General features: G+C 42.2%; 1 protein-coding gene and 1 pseudogene across 1 annotated transcript in view; one reads left to right on the top strand and one right to left on the bottom strand.

Annotated features, from left to right (window-relative positions):
- Positions 1-3,812: 3,812 nt before the first annotated feature.
- LOC120048278 lies at positions 3,813-8,985 on the bottom strand (annotated as a pseudogene).
- The window catches only part of LOC120048277 (teashirt homolog 1-like), a 35,228-nt gene continuing 34,225 nt past the window's right edge, over positions 8,198-9,200 (top strand). Inside the window, exon 1 of the mRNA XM_038994126.1 lies at positions 8,198-8,257. The gene's annotated coding sequence lies outside the window, so the exon portion shown is untranslated. The remainder of the gene's footprint in view (positions 8,258-9,200) is intronic.

The raw sequence follows: 9,200 nt of genomic DNA, 5'->3' as shown, positions 1-9,200 counted from the left end.
CAGACAGACAGATTGCCAGCAGTACTGACGCATGCACACACACAAACTGCTAGCCTACACTCTTCGAAAACAAGGTGCTATCTAGAACCTAAAAGAATTCTTTGGCTGTCCCAATAGGAGAACCCTTTGAAGAACCCTATTGGGTTCCATGTAAAACCCTTTCCCAGAGGGTTCTTCATGGAACCCAAAAGAGTTCTACCTGGAACCAAAAATGGTTCTCCTATGGGGACAGCCTAGGGAAACCCTTTATTTGTAAAAGTGAACCATAAAAAATTTGAGAAGTACAAAATAATGACATTAGTATGGAAAATGCTCGCAAGAGAAACCTTGAGAAATGTAATAATGTGTCCCTGAACAAAGGGGGGGGGGGGGGGGGGGGGGGTTAAAATTACAAGTAACAGTCAGTATCTGGTGTGGCCACTAGCTGCATTAAGTACTGCAGTACTTAATGTACATCTCCTCCTCATGGACTTCACCAGATTTGCCAGTTCTTGCTGTGAGATGTTACCCCACTCTTCCACCAAGGCACCTGCAAGTTCCCGGACATTTCTGGGGGGAATGGCCCTAGCCCTCACCCTCCGATCCAACAGGTCCCAGACGTGCTCAATGGGATTGAGATCCGGGCTTTTCGCTGGCCATGGCAGAACACTTACATTCCTGTCTTGCAGGAAATCACGCACAGAACGAGCAGTATGGCTGGTGGCATTGTCATGCTGGAGGGTCATGTCAGGATGAGCCTGCAGGAAGGGTACCACATGAGGGAGGAGGATATCTTCCCCGTAACGCACAGTGTTGAGATTGCCTGCAATGACAACAAGCTCAGTACGATGATGCTGTGGCACACTGCCCCAGACCATGACGGACCCTCCTCCTCCAAATCGATCCTGCTCCAGAGTACAAGCCTCAGTGTAACGCTCATTCCTTCGACGATAAACGCAAATCCGACCATCACCCCTGGTGAGACAACCGCGACTCGTCAGTGAAGAGCACTTTTTGCCAGTCCTGTCTGGTCCAGCGACGATGGGTTTGTGCCCATAGGCGACGTGATGTCTGGTGAGGTGAGGATCTGCCTTCCAACAGGCCTACAAGCCCTCAGTCCAGCCTCTCTCAGCCTATTGCGGACAGTCAGCACTGATAGAGGGATTGTGCATTCCTGGTGTAACTCAGGCAGTTGTTGTTGCCATCCTGTACCTGTCCCGCAGGTGTAATGTTCGGATGTACCGATGCTGTGCAGGTGTTGTTACACGTGGTCTGCCACTGCGAGGATGATCAGCTGTCCGTCCTGTCTCCCTGTAGCGCTGTCTTAGGTGTCTCACTGTACGGACATTGCAATTTATTGCCCTGGCCACATCTGCAGTCCTCATGCCTCCTTGCAGCATGCCTAAGACACGTTCACGCAGATGAGGAGGGACCCTGGACATCTTTCTTTTGGTGTTTTTCAGAGTCAGTAGAAAGGCCTCTTTAGTGTCCTAAGTTTTCATAACTGTGACCTTAATTGCCTACCGTCTGTAAGCTGTTAGTGTCTTAACGACCGTTCCACAGGTGCATGTTCATTAATTGTTAACGGTTCATTGAACAAGCATGGGAAACAGTGTTTAAAACCTTTACAATGAAGATCTGTGAAGTTATTTGGATTTTTACGAATTACCTTTGAAAGACAGGGTCCTGAAAAAGGGACGTTTCTTTTTTTGCTGAGTTTATTTCTATGCAATACAACATGAGTAAAAGTAACATATTATTATATATTTTTTTTTTAAATATCGGAAAGTCACCTGTTTTTACCTTAACTTACAGTGTTTGGGTGTGTATCGACTAATTAGTTCAGTTTTTTTTGTAACAGGGGGAGGAGTGATGGTGGTTGAGGGGTCTGAGTGACTCTTAGTAACTGAGAGTGGACCTGAGCCATGACAGAGTCAGTCACTAAGGCACCAGGTTATACCAAACCACACCGTCAGAATGATGTCTATGTTAGGTGTGCCAGTATAGGAACATGGATGGCAGAGCCTAAAGTTACACTGAGGTTGATTGAATATATAGAGTACCCAGCTGATCAAATTGATTTGATGGATTACAACACTGGCATTTCACTAAACTGTTGACAGTATTTTCAATGTATTAATTTAATCAACAATTATATGGTTCAATTGAATTGAAAGCAAAGCTGTAAAAGGTCACAGATCCCATTTTGGTCGTGTATCCGAAATGCACAAAGCACAGACCTCTGGCAAACCAAGTATCACAACTATTCATGACATGCACTTTTGGACATTTATTTTAGATTTGAACTTTTCTCACATAATTGTTGTGGTTGTTTCACGTTTACCATAGTATAATCTTTCCAATCTTACGTTTAGGGTTTAAGGGCTATACGCAGGTTAAAGGTGGATGTAATATACTGCATCTCAAAAAACACAACTATAGTCTAAGCAATAAAAAATAAAAATATTCTCAAACTACGTTGAGAAACACTACACTTTTCCAAAACATGTTTGTCACTCCACCAACATTTGTCATATACCTCAGAAGGTGACTACAACAGGTATGGGTCTATATGATTTGTTAGGAGCCCGCTAACAGCTACAAGCCAATTAAATAAAATGAGTTGTTTTCTCCAGGTTGTCCTGTGCTTTTAATTGGACTGTGAATGCGCACTAATCATGGCTGCTTACAGGTGGGCCCCGGAGGACCAGAGTGAGGCCTCGGTTGGTAATTGAAGACAGATACACATTGACAGTCCGTACCTCTATCCAGAGTGTGCGCGTAATAGTACTCAAGCATGGTAAATTCAAGTGAACATTTGTATCACCTCTCTCACCTTTGTGTGACGAGCGTGTGAGAGCATGCTCTTGCATTAGAATGACGGAGTGAACAATACATTTTATGAGCGGTAAGAGCATCGGCCTTAACAATAGCTTTCAGGCTGCTCACATTCATTCATGCTGCACAGTGGCACTGTTATCAAACACTTACAATGATGGGTGCAGAGACGGATCATTTGATTCATAGATTTAACAAAGAGGACCTTAAAATAAAAATACTAAAGATAGTAAGAACCAATCTACAAAAATACACTGTGTGCATTACACAGACCACTTCTCTCTTGGAACAAATATGGGTGTGTGTATGTGTGTGTGTGTATGTGTGTGAGACACACTGGTGCAGGTTCAAATGGCTTCAGGCTGGTGGGTATGTTTCTGATTTCCTGAGCTGCCTGCCTGGCGAAGGTAGCGGCTTTGCATGCTGGGGTCACACCTGTAACGCATTTCACACTGAGATCTTTTTTGAGTGGCCACCTGGAGGAGGATATTGCATGTTCACAGTGCATGAACACACAGACGTCCCTCCCAGGTGGAGACAGGTGTTTGTTTTTGTGTTCCTAGGCTTGATACATAACGTATTGTCTTAGAGATGTTTTAATGACCTTTTCTCACTTCTTAAAAAAAGGCCACAGAATAACACCCCCACATTAACTTGTAAATAGTTTTAGAATTAATATGGAAAATGTAAGATAAGGCATTTCTCCATGACGACTGTATCTCACCTAGTATCCCATCTACCCTCACCTCTAATATAGGCGACAACATGATATTTAGCTTAAAAGGGTTCGATATTTAAATGAGAAAAAAATGAAATTAGTGAATTGGCTTAAGAGAATCCAAAACATCAAGTGGAACCTTATCCTCACGGTAACAACAAAGAAAGAAAGAAGAAAGAAAAATGTAGGCCTACCTCAGAGGGCATTCCACAATACATTCAATATAAGTGGGTTTCTGCTTGTTGTGGGAAAAACGAATGGTATTTTCAACCCCAAGTTCTGGTTAGCTGGACTAATTTTTTATTATGGGAAGCTTGGGGCATGTGAATGGAAAGACGGATGATATGAACACTGTTTCTGTCAGCCACAAACATGCTATAAAATACCAAGCACACCTGATGCTGCATTCAGTTCTGACAATTTTATACAGATTTTACTAAAACAAAACACAATAAAATGTGATTCTAAAATCAAGAATGTAAGATAAATAATGTAATCTAGATATGAGTGTTAATTACATATGTGTTATTACTCCTCAAAATTAGCCATTTTAAAACGTACTGTACATCTACAAGACATTGAGAAATGTACAATCTTTTCAGTTGATTTAAGATAATTGATTAATTATATGAATGAGTAATCTGTTTATGTATACTGTACGTGTGTGTGTGTGTGTGTGTGTGACTAAACGGGTCAATTGCTCTGGGCATGCTTAGGCCTATATTCCAAAAGTATGACAGAGGTTTAAACTGGTAACACTAAATGTGATCATTATGCAATATTGTCCTCAGCTGTGTAAACAGAGGAACAAGTGCAGCTGATATGCTGGTACATTGTCTGGAGTGCAGTAAGCATGCGTAAGCTGTGGACAGTCAATGCAGCCACAGGTCTAGTTACTGTAAACACAAATGTTAATATGATTACATTTTAGTTTGCTCTAGTCTTGAGCACAGAGCAATTAAACAAGTGAGTGTGTGTGTGTGTGAGATAGCACGAGAATGAGGGAGGCATTTGGTCTAGAGGGGTACAGCATTATTTTCTTGAGATAACCTTTGTTGTTAACAGCAGCAATCTTCACTCTACAAGTATTATCCCCATTTATTGGGACTTTGTATTGAATAAAGTAAAGCTAATCATTAAAACATTAAACGAGGAACTGTCTCTAACAGAACAACATTTTAGTAATATCTACATTTATTCAGGTGAAATAAACTGTTCAAAAATATATTAAATTCAGAGTACTGTAGATTGTCACAGTTCGGGTAATTTGCCTTCAACATATATACTTACATTGTTCATTTCAATGTACATACATATATTAGATGATGTATTTTCATTGTTCCTTTCATTGTACATACATACATTGTACATACATTTGATTCGAGAATTGAGAATTCCAGTGCATTCACATTAAGGCAAATCACAGTTTGCTGTCCAGCGAGGGTGGAGTCACCTCAACCACCACCTTTCCCACGTTGTTCCCAGCATACATGTAGTCCACAGCCCTAAAGACGGACTCCAGTCCCACGAAACGGCCCTCGGGAGCCATGTCGCCACAGTCCACTTCACACACCAGCTTCCCCTTAGCAAACATCTGCATCATGCTTCCCATCGCCTCCTTGTAGTCAGACAAGAAGTGAGGTAGGAAGAACCCCCTCACGCTAGCTGACTTCTTGAGCAGCTTCATGGGCAGAGTCCCTCCTTTAACAGTTGGGACCCCTGATGCCGTTTGGTACCCTGAGATGAATCCGATCACGATCAGCCTACCCTTATTGGCCAGATTGTTGACCGCCATGTCAAAAATTCTGCCACCTATGGACTCGTAGACTACGTCCAGGCCTTGTGGGTACTCTTTGCGCAGCGCGGTGCTCAGGTCCTCGGACGTGTAGTTGATGGGCCTGTCGCAGCCAATGGTCTTTAAGAAGCCAGCTTTCTCGTTGGAGGAGCAGGTGCCCACAACGTGGCAGCCGGCCTGTTTGGCGAACTGCACAGCAAACTGTCCCGTGCCACCGGCAGCGGCCGTCACCAGCACCGTCTCGCCCTTCACCAGGTCGCCAAGCCGCTTCATGGCGATATAGGCCGTGGCACCACTTAACAGCAGGGTGAGGAACTCTGGCTTCACCGCGGGTACGGGTACGGTCTTGATCATGGGTATCACCGTGTACTCCGCAAAGGCCCCATCGGCAAAGTAGGCCACGGTGTCGCCAATGGTGTAGCGGGCGCTGGCACTCAGGCCGGGTCCGACCACCTCGCCAATGCCCTCGAACCCGGCGTCAAACGGTGGCTTCACCGTAGGGTCGTAGCGGCCTGCTGACTAGTTGATGTCCGAGGCATTGATTCCAACAAATCTGCATGGAATGGAACAGAGAAGGAAAAATATACGTGAATGACAGTTCAGAATGAGTAACAATTGTTACATAGCATTAAAATCAATTAACGTCGGTATAGGATACTTTAGTGATGTTCTTCCGTCGGAATTTTGATAATAACATGATAATGTAGTCGGAATTTTGATAATAACATGATAATAGCTCATGTTATAATAACATAAGAGGAGCACTTCGGAATGCCTACAGTCATGTCTGCGAAGGTCAAGATTCCACTTCCATTCTCTAGGAAATATCTGCAACATCCTTCGTGAAGGAAACATTGGTTTGTTTTGGCAATGATTCCATTTTGTCTTGGAAAAAACATCCACCTTACACTGACAGGACGAGGTTGGTATCACAAAACACATTGCATGATGTCATGAGTCATTGTCTTGAGAGACACACAAGAACAAACTGCACTTTTAAATCTTGTATATTTATTTGCCACGACATGAAAAAATACTACTGTTTTCATCTCAGCTGATGACATGGAGAGAGAAAAAAATCATTGTGTGAAAGAAATGTATAAATAAATAATTTTCTATCCTCCAGAAGAATCCTTGTTGCGACTCATCATTGTGCATGTCACATTTGCATTTTTAGCACTTAAATGTAACAGCCCGGTTTAGTTACAAATAAATGTCTCCAATTAAATATAGGAAAACATCTAGGTGTGACTATACATTTACATTTACATTTAAGTCATTTAGCAGACGCTCTTATCCAGAGCGACTTACAAATTGTAAAGTTCATACATATTCATCCTGGTCCCCCCGTGGGGAATGAACCCACAACCCTGGCGTTGCAAGCGCCATGCTCTACCAACTGAGCCACACGGGAGCCACACACTATACTTTCCGAATTGCTTTTGCAGCCCTTCTGAATTATTCCATACCAGTAAAGATTTGAACCTGAATCTCTCATAATGGACCAACAGCACTGAAACACCATGCATTAAAGAAGAGCAAGTTCAAAGGTCAAAACTAAAATGAACTGGGCTGATATTCTTAAAGATGCTTGATTTAAAAATGTGCAACTTTGAATGCACAATAATCTCGGTCACTGAAACATGATAGTAATGCATATCTCAATTTAAACTCAAAACTAGTCTAACAAATTCGGGTTAATAATGCATAAAAGAAGGCTATATGTGCAATTACAGTAGGCTGTTGTGCAACTGTATTCCCACCTCAGAGAATTGAACCAAGCAGGCCTTATACAATACAAGGCCGACATAGGCCTAAATGCGGCATCACAGATATTTCTGCTAATTCCGAGCTCTGCATTGAGACCAGAGAATTGGCCTTTCTGATGTAGTTATTAACAAATAAATAATAAGCCATATCAAGAAATGTGCCTTAATAACTAGGCCCTTTAATTTATTTTTTCAGTTGAAGGTGCTTGAGGCCTAGTTGTTAGCAGCAGGACCACAGCTGATGAATTGCTAAATGTTGTAATTTTCCAGGCCAACTCATATGATGGAGATTCATTACAGACAACAAACAAAGAATTGTTTAAAAAAGTATAAGGGCATAGTCCTACATTAAAATATAGAACAATACGTGATTCCGTACAGTTTCGGGAGGCGGAGAGGGCAAAGTACATAACCTACCTCAGCATCAACAGTTCTTTCCTTTTCCCAAGATGAGAGAGAGGCTATTTCTCCATGGCAAATTGTATTTATAATTCAATGTTCCACATTTTCAAATTATAAATGTCCTACAAGACAATACATTTTTTCTAATTCTCTAAACTACGCATACAAATTTACGCACACAAAACAAACCTATGAAAAAGTTTTAGGCTACATATGACAATTTCTGTAAATGTTAAAAGCTATTTGATCTTTAGATTATGCTACTATGTCCTTGGTCTCAACCATAATGCCTTTATTTCACTGATCAACTACGCTCTAATAGGCTACACCAGCATTTTAATATCTCTTTGACTTCAATTGTAGTAAATAACCGGTTAGATTAAGTAGCCTTCATTCCTCTGTTACAGTAACCTGTTAATGTAATCAACATTTGTAAATATCTTGCTTTGAATCAGATTGAGTCTTACGCATTGGTTTTATGCAGCGGAAAATGATGATCCTGCCGCAGCCCCCAAATGCCATGCAAAGCTGTTTCTCCATCTCCTCATCTATTCGTGCGAGTCTATCCCCCCAATGACTTTCTGTTTGCAGGTTCGTGACGTAAGGAGACAGGACAGAGCGAGATGCCGAGATGGATTGATAGACAAATGTAGGGGCGGAACTTGGAAATATTTCTCACGTATTTTGCTCGCTCCTGAAATGGTCGCAAGTAAGCTACTAATTTCGATGGGGATGGATAAGGCTATTCTAACCGAGGTAAGAGACCCTTTCATAACTTGAAAACAATACCAAATCGTTTATCAAAGATATTGGCTCCAAAATGTGCCAAATATTGGAATAGTCTATCCATAGGGTATAGGCTACGCATCCGCGGAAAATGGGAACCTTCTGTATCCAATTTCTAACCAAAACTTACCGATTTCTGACAAGCAAGTCCCCGTCGCCAGGTGTCGGGACTGGAACAGTTTACAAGGCAACGGCGTCTCTGAAATTCTGGCTAAGCTTCGTTACGACCAGCTTTTTCATGGAGCTCGGTATCGAGGAACCTTTAAAATCCATGAAGTGCGTGGAGTATGACAAATCTATAATGAAGCGGCGCGATACGAAATTAACTCTAGAAAGTGCATCGGTTCCTCTGCACCCCCCGTCGATTACCAAAAACACCCTCTTACCGTTTCTCAATAAGAAAGAGGTGGACATTGCACCAGGGAGGGATTATGTGACAAAGTTCACGGGCACTGGCTGTGCATTGATATCAATATGCTTATCGTTAGCCTATGCTAGGCTTTCTTCACGTAGCAGGGTAGGCCACGCCAATGCAATGATGCATTGCAATTAAAACAATATTACCAGCGCAGTTTTGTCGCATAAGATCGACACGCAATAACGTGCTTTTGGAATGTTTGCTTTGACGATAACTAGGCTATAGCACGGCGCAACCTTGTAGCAGCTGTCACTGTAGCGGCTTGTATTCTTTGGAGTCCCTCCCCTTCCTGGACATGACACACTTCCTAGTAAAGGTGAAACAAATCAATCGCAGTCTCAAACATATCCTCAACGATTGTACACAAAAAGCCAAAGAATTGCCAATACAGCCAGTGCCAACCACAACCATTCAAGGTATTAACAAGCACCGTTAAAAGGCTATTATCTGCTGAATATATTTTCTCCTCAAGCATGCGTAAATTATGGTGCTCTC

Source organism: Salvelinus namaycush, chromosome 5 (genome assembly GCF_016432855.1).
Source record: "Salvelinus namaycush isolate Seneca chromosome 5, SaNama_1.0, whole genome shotgun sequence".
Classification (NCBI taxonomy): Eukaryota; Metazoa; Chordata; class Actinopteri; order Salmoniformes; family Salmonidae; genus Salvelinus; species Salvelinus namaycush.
This window is presented reverse-complemented; position numbering and strand designations above follow the sequence as displayed.